This window comes from Astatotilapia calliptera, chromosome 5, assembly GCF_964374335.1.
Source record: "Astatotilapia calliptera chromosome 5, fAstCal68.1, whole genome shotgun sequence".
Taxonomy (NCBI): domain Eukaryota; kingdom Metazoa; phylum Chordata; class Actinopteri; order Cichliformes; family Cichlidae; genus Astatotilapia; species Astatotilapia calliptera.
This window is the reverse complement of record NC_137426.1, coordinates 7,876,187-7,888,227: the sequence shown is the minus strand read 5'-3', so window position 1 is coordinate 7,888,227 and position 12,041 is coordinate 7,876,187. Positions and strand designations below refer to the sequence as shown.

Below are 12,041 nucleotides of genomic sequence, written 5' to 3'. Positions count from 1 at the left end.
TCAAATGACTGCTGTATCCCCCTATGTTGTATCTTTGTTTAACCATGGAAAAAAAGATTAAAAATCTAATTTTCCAAGATTCATTTTCTTGTGAATATAGGAAAGGATTATTAATCATCTACAAATAGCATAGATTTCAAAACACTGACAATTTGTGAAGTACTGGCCGCCCACACACATTCAGATCAACAGAGGGCCATTTGATGCAAAGACTCCAAAAAGATCAAAATTTAATTAATCACAGGCTCTGTAGGTAAGATTGAAACTGTTGCTGTCAAACTGCAATCAGAGAGCCTGCACAAATTCGACCTGCATGGGAGGCACACCAGCAACAAGAAAGCTTGGCAGTCAGCAAAATCCCTCAACACAAGGCCTTTTTGCCAACAAACACATTCGCAAATTCTAACATAGCTACTCTAGAAAGATGAATGAAGACAAGAATTTCTGGCCACAATAAAATTAGATATGTTTGGTGCAGACCAAGGATACCAGCTGTAAAGCCTTAAACTGGAAATATTGTCATTTGGGGTTTCTTCACAGCCTCAAGAATCAGGTAGCTTCAAGTTTTCGAAGTGTTGCAGATGAAGCAATGTACCTTGCAGTATGGGGCACCAAGTCAGTAAAAGACTGATAAAGAAGATCTTGTAAATAAAACAAGAACAGATTCATGCTGGGGTTATAATAGGCCAAAGGTCCTCAGTTTTTCCAATAGAAGAATGATAAATCTCTGTTGTTTTTTATTGAATGAAATGATTAAATAAGCCACTTTCTTTGTGATGCTTTCTTTGTGATGTCATCTACTACATATTCCCTTGTCTGTATGCACTTTAGTAATTGGTTGTCAGATGACTGTTTAACCTATTTTTTCACATAACTGTACATACAGGTCTTGAACTGAGGTTTTAGGTGACGAACATGCTAGTAATTAAGTCTTTATTCCACTGTACACACTTCCCTTCAGTAGACTAAGGATGTGGTCTGGATTGGATGATAGAGAGACTCCAGTGTTCATTCTGTGGACTGAGGACTCCACTAAGGAGATTATGTAATATAGAAGATCAGCCTGGAGAATCACCCTCACAGATAAACTGTGATGACTAAATACTACAGACTTAATTGAAATGTCTGGATTGTTTCCAGCCAGCCTCACTAATCAAACGACAAGTGCTAATCTTAACTGACTCTTTGGACCCATCATAGCAGGAGGAGGTTAACACTGACAACAAACCAGTCATGGTGCAGCCACGACTATTAACACCACAATCCTCTGTGGTGGCTTAAACTCACTGGTTAAAATATAATTTTCCTTTACCAACGCATCTTTCCTCTATTCCTTTTTTTGTTGTTGTTTTCAAGTACAAAAACCATCTTTTTTAATTTTTTGTATAACTAATGCATACTATCATTTCAAAACAAACAAGAAATTCCTTCAAAGCAACATAACACACTGTGGGAAGAATTGTTCTGAAATCATACAGCAATGATGAATGCCACACACCACCCACTGTTTTGATATCAGCATTGCTCACTGTTGGACAGGGAGGTTCCATAGCTGCAGGCGCTGTTTGCTCATCCAAAGCCTCCTGAGTTACACCAAGCCTCCTCCTCATGTTCCCATATGGCCTGTTGATGTGTGCAAAACATTAGAATGATGAGATTGATGAGTGAGATTCACGAGAGAGAATCCTAGCTGAGATTTTTTAGCATTTAAATATTTTTGTGATACAAAAACAAGTATTTTTATATTCACTAGTGAAATATTTCACAATCAAGACTCTCATCTGTGTAACTGTAATACTGTTCAGTATTATTCTTAGTAATAAAAAACTTCACTGCTAAACTGTAAAAATGCAAGCTAGCAAATATTGTTGCTAGGAAAGTTTTCAAATGTATTTTATTTGACGCAAAAATAAAGATTTGCTATTGGCAACAAGCAAAAACGTGTCAGTCCAAATATGTCGCCCTATAGTGGGGCCAGCGGGGGAGCTGGCCCCAGGGAGGGGTCACTTGCCCCTCCCTTCCTTCCCTCCCCATCTCCAGCTGCCTCCCTCTTCCCGCTCCACCACAACCACCCACACATGCAGGGCCTTGGAGTAGGGGTATGTCACCAGGGTGCAGAGGAGGCTACCCCCCCCCTCTGTCCCCTTCTGGCTGCCTCTGCCTCAATTTTATCCCACAACTTAGACATTCACATTACTCACACTCTCATTACACATACATATAGGATCTTGGGGGTGGGCACGATACATGGAGTCCAAAGTACCATCAGGGTGTACACCCCACCCCTGGCATCGTTGCCCACCTCTCAATTTTAAATACACGTAGACATTGAGGGCTAGCAGGAGGGACCATGCGCTTACCTGCTGCTCTCTGGCAGGTAGCTCCAAGCCCTCCTGGGTTTTAAATGCACCTTAGAACACACATGCATCAACATTACAATGAGCGGGTGGAGGGAGGTTCGGAGTCTTCTCTCACCCCCGTTCTCTGCGACCTGCTAGAGCAGGGGGGCTAGGACTAGGAGGAGGAGTTGGCCGTCCGACTGCGGTCTGGAGTGTGGAGCCTTCCTGCTGCTGCGGAGTCGGGGCGGTCTGCCTCCCCCCACCGCAGGGAAAAGGGAAACACCACCTGGGTCTGGGTGCAGTTCCCCCCTCCAGGGGCGGGGGCACCTAGACCCGGTTTGTAGAGTACGCTTGGGGAGTGTGATCGTGTGTAAAACGTCTCTTTATGTCTGTCTCCACGTTGGTTGAGTGTGGAGTAAGTGCATATGAGAGCATGAGGGTGGGAATGGATGTTTGTATCTGTGTGTGCCTGTATGTCTGTGTCTATATGTCAGGTTGGGTGTCAGGCGCCACCTCTCTGGGGACATCTCAGGCCCTCCAAGGTTTGGAGGCCTATCTCCCCCTACCACCACTTCCCCTGCCAGTGGCGGACCCCCTCAGACATCGGTGCGTTGGTGGTTCTTTGTGTCCGGGGATGGGCGTCCAGGTACACACCGGCTCACTCCTTGGCGGCCGCTTATCGGGGCCTGGAGCCTGGGGCTCGCTCGGGCCACTTCGGAGGTGGGGTGCCCCCGGCCTCTCGGCCTGGGGCTCGGTCACTCAGGCGCAGCTGGCTGCCGGCGGAGCTCACGGGCGCGTCACTGCAACTCCTCCTGGCTTCTGCTCCGCGGCTGCTGAGTGAGCCCTCATCTGGGACTCTCCTCAGCTCTTTCCGGGACAGTGGCGCAGCTGCCCCTCTGTTGGTCTTCCTTGGTCTCTTGTGTTCTGGGGGCCTCTGGATGTCTGGAGTTTTGATCTCCTCCACACCTGCTTCACGCCCTGGAGGACGGGGCTGTGGCCCCCCCACACCCTCTAGCAGATTATTACATGAAGGAACCTTTTAAAAAACAAAAAACAAGCGCGTCCATGCTCACAGGTGTACACACGGGTGATCACACCCACAAACTACACCCTTTTTGGCTCCTACCTCAAAGCACACTGTGTTCTGTTGATCTTATGTGCTGCACAATAATGTTTAACATTTAGTATTTACTGTCATATTCCCATATATCATTGTGATGTTGTTTATTCTATTACTCTTGTTCTCTTCTGCTTGCTTTCTTTTTTCTTTCTCAGCAGGTGATCCAGGTGATTGATATATGCATTTTTTTTTCTCTGCCCGTTCTGTTGGTTTTTGTCTTTTGCCCTTCTCCCCCGTCCCTCTTCTCAGCTGTTTCTCTTTCCCTCTTTCTTTCTCCCCTTCTTTCCCCCAGTCAAGTCTGTCCCGTATTCAGTAAGTGAAAATAAAATAAACAATAAAAGGTGAATCAAATGGACCATTACGGCAAGGCTGGGATGGTCAGTTTGGTAAAGTAAATCCGTTGGGCATCTTTCTTTGCCTTTAGACAACAATTCTGATGGCAAAAGAGCCAAACGGGACAGGCCAAAAAAAAAAAAAAAAAGTAATAAAAAACTTCACTGCTAAACTGTAAAAATGCAAGCTAGCAAATATTGTTGCTAGGAAAGGTTTCAAATGTATTTTATTTGACGCAAAAATAAAGATTTGCTATTGGCAACAAGCAAAAACGTGTCAGTCCAAATATGTCGCCCTATAGTTGCCCTAATACATTTTTCTAAGCTATAAAACAAGAATTACTAAGTTACCCAGGAAACTAAGCTACAAAATAATCTTAGAATTATGTTTTTTGTGCTACTTCATTCCAAAAATAGTACAAAGTCTTCTTATATTAATAACTGTGTAATAGTAACGCACTTTTTCAGTGAAATGTAAAGCCTCTATTTAATTTACCTCTTCATCCAGCCGTGAAAGAAGCTTGTCTGCACTCCGTCACGCACAGAGTTTGATTAAATATCTGACCGGGCATTTGCAGAGTCTTAAGGAGCAGTTGTAAATCTCTCCAAAGCGTGAGGTTTCGACAGAAGGGAGGGCAGTTACAGTTAAATATACAAGACAGATGTTTTGAACAACAACAAAATTCGAGTCATTTAGTCTTGTGCAGCATGCAAAAATAAACACAGTAAACGTTATCTCATGTTGATAACGTTCATTAAGCTTTTTGCACAGGAAATGCACAGTGTGTAGGGAGATATCAGTGAATGTAACACTGTAGTAATCAGCAATAGCAACAAAATTACTGCACACAGGGACAGTAGATGTCACTGTAAAACTTCTTTGTGAGTTCTTAGTGGAAGCTTCTTCTTTTCAGTCGTTTGTCTTGTCCATCTGTCCTCCCGTCGTCAGTATAACAAGCCTGAAAGGAAAGCACACCTGTGTTTATGCAGCACTGGGATCGTTTTTCTCATTGCTAGTAAAGTCCTGAACCTGTCTGTCTGCCTGCCAGGTGCTCTTGTGTGGCTCACTATCAAATTTCACACCCGTGCGTAGGATTCACTGGTCACATGCCAGTGTTTTTTCTCTGCGCGCTCACCTTTTTGCCCTCACTTTGGTCCATTTAATGGTTTTTTTGAAAGTCAGTTGGGGTTGATAGACTTAAGGGAGAAAAAGAAAATAAAACAAATGAAACTGAAATTTTATTTATTTATTTTTTGTTTTATTTTCATGTCTATCTGTGTGGGTTGAGCCACTACACAGACACAGGTTCATTTCGTATCATTTAATCTTGATTTTATATGACTAAAAATTGCTTTTAACTCTTAGCTGTGCTAACCTTTTTGCTCTAGTAATAGTAATTTTGTTTTATTAGTCATTTGCCCAGCCTAGGAACCCCATAGTGTAGTGGGTTACACATTTGCCTAATGAGCACCCTGGTTCAGTTCCACATGGTGACACAAAAGCCCTTGTGATTTGCGTCAGGAAGGGTATCCTGTGCAAAAAATCTGCCAAATCAAATACACAATGCTGCTTACTGTGCTTACAAAAGCATCTCTCTCTCTTTCTCATTTTGGATCAGGTCTGTGTTAACACAACTTTACAATGTTTCCAGGAGAGGACATCCTTGCAAATTTCCCCCAAGGTCAAGCTGTGTAATGCTCAGAGACACTGCAATAAAAACCCAAGTGCTTCATCACAGACTTTACAGGCCTCAATTATCATGTTCAGGGCTAAAGTTCATGACAGTACACTTAGAAAAGGACTGAACATGTATGGGTTGTTTGGACGTATTGCCAGCAAGACTGGAATGTACAACACCTCTTGCCAGCTGTCAAGCATGGTGATGGAGGAGTGATGATTTTGCAGCCACATGATAGAACAGAGCATGACTTTCTCTGTATTAAGTCAAATGTGAGGCAATTTGTCTGACAGCTAAAGCCAAAACTGGGTCATGCAACTGAACAATGATCTCAAGCACAGCTGCAAATTAACAAGAGAATGGCTGAAAGAGAAAAGTATCAAAGTGTTGCAATAACCCAGTCAAAGTCCAGGCCTCAATCCAACGGAAATTCTGTTTGGCACACCACTGGGACAAAGTTACAATGATTTCATGGCCTGAGATATCATGCATTCATATTCAATATTCTAATAACTTGGGTTCAGTGATGGGGAGCAGTGAACTAGTAATTTAACTATATTTTGTCATAGCTTAGTAATTCAGATAATTGACACCAATGACTGAATTTCTTTCATTTTTTTATTTTTATATAGTTAAATGCAGAAAAAACATTTTTGTTGGAAAGGGGATGTTTTTTAATGTTAACCTGGTAAAAATAAGACACAATATCTAATAATATTATCAAAACTGAAGCTTAATAAAATAATTTCACCTAGTCTCAGATACTGCGTTTGGACACTTTAAAACAGCTTAACTTAATAATACAGACAAAACTGTACCATACGACTTTTTGCTTAGCGATTTATTCTTCTAGAATGTTTTTTTTTTAATAAATCCACTCTGATCATGCTCTGTTTTTCATCACATTTCAGTGTAAACATTGCAATGCAGTAAACTGTTCTATCCCTAATAAACGTGATTAACATTCAGCACCTGTCTTCCACATAATGCAGGTTCTTGTCTCTGAAGCCAACATAGGCCTTATCACCACAGTACAGCTCTAAAACTCACACAATATGCACGGTGCAATCCTCTGCTTCTAATTCACTCTCCTGGAATACCACTTCTGTTTGGCTTATAAAATATTTCTGTACCAAACTCTTGTCTTTAATCCTCGTGAGGTCTCTGGTTGCTTTGTTCAGCCTCCGTGTATTCGTATGTGTAGGAATTAGATACCTCAGCGTGTGTGACAGAGGTGCTGAAAAGCCCTGCTTGCGGCCATGTTGGTGGGGACAGATGGACAGGTATTCAACTCTAAACACTGGGTATCTTCTTATCCAGTGGAAAGCTGTTGGCCATTGTTGCCATGGTGTGGCTGCATGGGCTGCTGCTTCAGGAGAATAGAGAAGCTAGCCTATAAATCTTTCAGCCTGCAGAAGTCAAAGAGGTGGTTTTCACACACCACTGTGGTTCTAATAATGAAAAACTAGCTAATGGCAGTTTATTGAGAAGTGCTGTGTTTACACTTCTATACTTTCCTTTATAAATGACTGAAAAACATCCCAGTTTAACCTCTACGTATCAATGGTATTGAAGTACCATCCATCATAAAACACAATTTCACCCTACTATTATGACTTTGCATTCCTCAGTGGTACTTGATCACTCTCTTTGATCAAACATGAATAATGAATGAAGGCAACCTTCTTGCACCTGACATGAATGCTCCACCCTGGAACTCAGCTCCAATTTCTCAAATGATAATAAGCCATTTAGGGTCAGAAGGCATAGAAAATACTTCTCTGCCTTATAGTTCACTGCATTAATTGCTTATTTTTCAGCAATCAGCAATCAAATCAGTTGATTGCTGATTGCTTCGGGGTTTTAACATATTTAGTCACTCTTACCTTTTACTACTAATTATTCTGCTGCCTCAAGTGGCAAATAGCTGGTACTGGCTTAAGGGATAATCCAGTTGTTTTGAGTATTTTCAAGTGTCGAACTGGACACCTTGGCAATATTTGACAGTCTATTGGTTATGTGCTCTGAAAGCATTATGCCTAGAAATCAGCAATGAGGTGAATTCATTTTTTATCCAGATTATCTGCACTATTAGATTTGGCACTATATCTGTGGCCTAATTGCACTGGAAGAGTGTACACATATAGCAACATACAATACAATGGGTTGAAAGATAGTGAAGAAGTTGGTTTATACATAGATAACACTGTGTGTTTACCACAGATAGTTATGTAACTGTTGTACCTTTAAACTTCATTTTCCCTACATTTTGTTTACAATAAGTGTAAATGTAGGCTGCCTTCTTCATTTGTAAGATAAAATGAACTTGATGATTAACATCTTTTACAAGCAGTGTAAAGCAGTAAAGGTTGTTATTAATCTGAGTTATCTTTTATAGAAAACCTATGAGTATTTTTAACTGCCACTGCTGTTGAAACCCCTCACATTTCATTAAACTCCATAAAAACAAGTAGTGTTGTCGGAGTGTTTCTGGGCAAAGAAGCACCAGCAGTGCCATCTGTACAATGAAGATGATGCTTTGTTTCAGGCCCCTTCATCAAGTGATCATTGCATACATAATGAATAAGCTCAGTGGATGCAGTGGGACACACTGAACCACACATGGAGCTGCCTTCATTCTGCTGCTCAGCTCGTTTTCTGTTTGCAACTCTAAATTAGATTGCCTATTAAGCACATTTGAATGCCCCCTTTTCATCAAGATTTAATTTCCTTCAAATGATTCCTCTCTGTTTGATTCCATGTGATAGAAATCGTATGTGCCGAGATAAGACAACCAACATTTTCTATAAGGGAAAGGTTTGCATTTGCAAACCCAATAGCAGGAAAATGCATTTTTGTTGAAAAATAGAAAGTGCACAAGCTGTGAGAATGTGAAGGGAAGACAGTGAGAAAAAGCTGGTAGGTTTAACCTCCTAAGACCCAAACTCTTTCATGGCATGCATTTTTTATTTCTCTTTGCTATTTGGTTGATTGGGACCTGATGAATGTAAAAACAAAGAATTACCAGATTTTTTTTTTCCACATATGAGGACATTCGTTTTAAACTTTGATAGAAGTGATTTTGATAGTGTAATGTCCTCGTAAGTGGATATCAGGCCCTGTAGAGCAAAATTTAGCATATTGGTCTAGACAACCTAAAATGTGATGTCCACATATGTGGACGACAGGGCCTAGGCGTTTAAAACAAAAAGTATACCGTTCCTGCTTTGTGCACAATCTCAGAGTTGGATGTGGGATGTAAAAGGGGGAAGAGGCCTAGGGACTGAGATGTTGATAAAATATTAACTCACACAGGATATTTAAAGCCTCTGACATTCTTTCATTGCTCAACATGTTAGAAATGGCCTCCACAAGATGTGTACACAGCCAGCAGCAGGGATGGACTTTTCCCCTTAGGTTAAGTAATCAAGAAAGATCAGCAATTGATCAGAGTGGACTGGACTGATTAACAAGGGGTGACAGCAAGTTTAATGAACCTACAGTTTAAATGAAAACTGCTAATTTAGATCATTGATATCTGCCATTTTAATCACAATTAAGCAATGCTGAGCATACTGTGTTCACTTATTGCATTCAGTGAGTTTTATTTCTCAACTTCGATTAACATTCACTGAATTGCAGTGACTGCATAAATGTTTTATGGACACATTGTGTGGTGCATTTATAGCATTTATTGGTCCTCCATTCTTGATCATGGCTCACTCCAATGGCAACTGTAGTTCAGATACATCACACATATTTGTACATGAATTACTTTTTGTTTTTGCCATTTACAGAGAAATAATTTTGGTAACTAAATGGAAAATATATATATATATAAAAAAAAATATTAATCTAAACTCAGACTTGGTGAAAGTGATTGGACAGGGATTTGTGCCAGTCTGTTTTATACTGTTAAATATTAAGTAATTGCATGGATAGCTTTAAAAACAAACAAACAAGTAATTAAATTTTTTGAGAAACAAATCTATCACTAGATGTCACCCATTAGTCAGCGAGCTCCTGTTTTAAAGCCTTTGACATTAAACCCCAATGTGATGAGCAATGGGCAACTCCAAGAAACTGCAGGATCCCCATTCGGTAATCAGTTATAGTAGACCCTAAAACACAATCTTCTTTATTTTCACTATCAATTTGAACATTATTTGAAAAATAAACATTATTATGGAATAATCATTCGATTATGTCTTAAGATAGACTTTAAACTAGCAAATAACACAATAAACTCAGCAAAACTTCACTTTTCAGACTTTGAAGCTACACCCATCCTGTCTGTATAGTTCATGGGGGGTAACAACATTCCTAGCTCTGCCCAAAAGTTAGAAATATCCAAAAGAAAAACTGGAGTTTTAAATTTAACTACATGGAAGAAAGCGATTAACCATCTTCTCTTGAAAAGTGACTGATGGATTCCATTTAAAAAAAATTATTAGAGTTGCACAAACTCTTGATAAATGATTTTTTAAAAAAATTTAGATTATGTAACTGAAAAATATATAGATATAGTTAGTGAAAAAGCACACATTAAAGAGCCATTAGTTACAGTTTATAAGCTGTGACATATTTCTGGCACATTTACCTCCCTCTGTCTCTTACATTGTGCCTCTGCTCTTTCAATGATAACTTTGGCCTCTTCAGACCGTCTTCGGACAATCTAACAGTGTTGGGAAGGTTACTTTTAAAATGTATTCCATTACAGAATACAGAATACATGCCCCAAAATGTATTCTGTAACGTATTCCGTTACGTTACTCAATGACAGTAACGTATTCTGAATACTTTGGATTACTTAATATATTATCATGCTTTTTACAACAACGTGAATGTGCTATTGCTGTGTGATTTATTACTATTACTGCAGGTCCGCGACTCCGAACTGTAGTAAAGGGACCTCTGACTAATACGGCGGGGTCCCTGTCGGCTCGTAGCCGAAAAATAGCTTTACTTTGTTGTGTGGGTCAACTTTCCTTGCGAGAGACAGAGAGAGGCGTTGAAAGACTGCTCCAACGGAACTTATTGTTTTCGGAGGAAAACACGAACACGGTGTACAGTCGAGTCTTAATAGCTTACTTACAACTGGGCTCGTCAGGCACTCTTCTCGGCTGCAGTGGTTATTATTATATTTACATGCTTCCAGCTCCCGTTTTTCCTCGATGACAACTCGTACCTTTCCACTCCCCTTTTTCTCCCTCCTCGCGCTCACAGACAGATAACGTGTATGGCAGTCCATTCTCCCTGCAACATGGACTACACTGCCCATGATGCTACATTCTTTAGAGCTATGCTTGTAGCATTCTGCCTGTTAGCTTAGCACAACAACAACAACAACAACAACAACAACGAAAAGGCGCTCTCTCACCCAGGAAACACACAGTCGCAGAGAGAGAGCGTCGCCCTGTAACCATGGCAACCGTAACAACAGAACGTAGCTGTCAAACAAACCCAAACAGTCCTGACCCACGACAAAATGAAACAGGAAAGTACCGCAGTGTAATCCATTTATTTCAACAAAGTAACTGTATTCTAAATACCACCTTTTTAAACGGTAACTGTAACGGAATACAGTTACTCATATTTTATATTTTAAATACGTAACAGCGGTACATGTATTCCGTTACTCCCCAACACTGCAATCTAACATTAAGATATAAACAGCTCAGAGCTCCTAAACATCAACTTCCTTTAGCTGTCACTGCCTCAAATGATAGACTGCAAAACCAACTTGTACAAAGATTAAACATACAGTAGTCTACTGTGTTTAACTGTTCTGGTGTATCTCAAGTTTGTGGGTTGTTGTGCATGCCCCCAGCACAATACACAACAAACTGAAATTTATCAAGGCCATTAATCACTGGTTTCTATGTGACCTACACCCCCGTTCTTCATTATGTAAAATCTTCTTTTTTTAATTGAACACAGGTTTGTTGAGTTTGTTTAAATCAGTTGACTTCAGAGTATCTGGCCATCAGTAGGATGTGTTTAACCCAGCCCATCTGTTATCCCAGATAAGTGGAGTGTGCGGTCTAGTGTATGAATGTATTGATTCTCCATTGACTATGAAGGAGAACGGTTAGATGGTCCTACTCCATCTAAACTCCCAGGGCTACATTATGTATCTCATTAGACTCAATTACTGATTAGACAATCAAGAGTGTTTATGCAGAGAACAGCCTAGTATTTTTTTTTTCAAGCAGCTGTTTAAGCAAGCTCAAGTCTAATCTTGAGCTACTTAGATTTTACACTTTTTATTTCTCTATTTACCTTTTTTGTTATCTCTAGTTTCCAGATGTCAGATGTAGGGACGTGAAAGATTGCACATAAAACAAAACGATGTTTTATATTTTATTTTAATATAGAGTGTATATAAAAGCTTAATCAGGGCCTTCCAGCCTTTATCTCTCTTAAAATTTACAGAAAAGCATTTCCCACTGCTACTTCAGTTGTTCAAGGGCAAAACTAAATTTGAAAAGTTTGAAATATTTGGTATATGTGAGAAAACAATAAATTTTGATTTTTTTACTGGCTTTGATCATCTCATGATCCTTCAGAG

At 40.1% G+C, this 12,041-nt stretch overlaps 1 long non-coding RNA gene across 1 annotated transcript; it reads right to left on the bottom strand.

Annotated features, from left to right (window-relative positions):
* Nucleotides 1-4,470: 4,470 nt before the first annotated feature.
* On the bottom strand, nucleotides 4,471-10,853 carry LOC145428650 (uncharacterized). Its single transcript, XR_013908964.1, has 2 exons — nucleotides 10,566-10,853; nucleotides 4,471-4,750 (listed from the first exon to the last, which is right to left on the bottom strand). It is a non-coding gene; the product is annotated as an uncharacterized LOC145428650 (long non-coding RNA).
* Nucleotides 10,854-12,041: the final 1,188 nt, after the last annotated feature.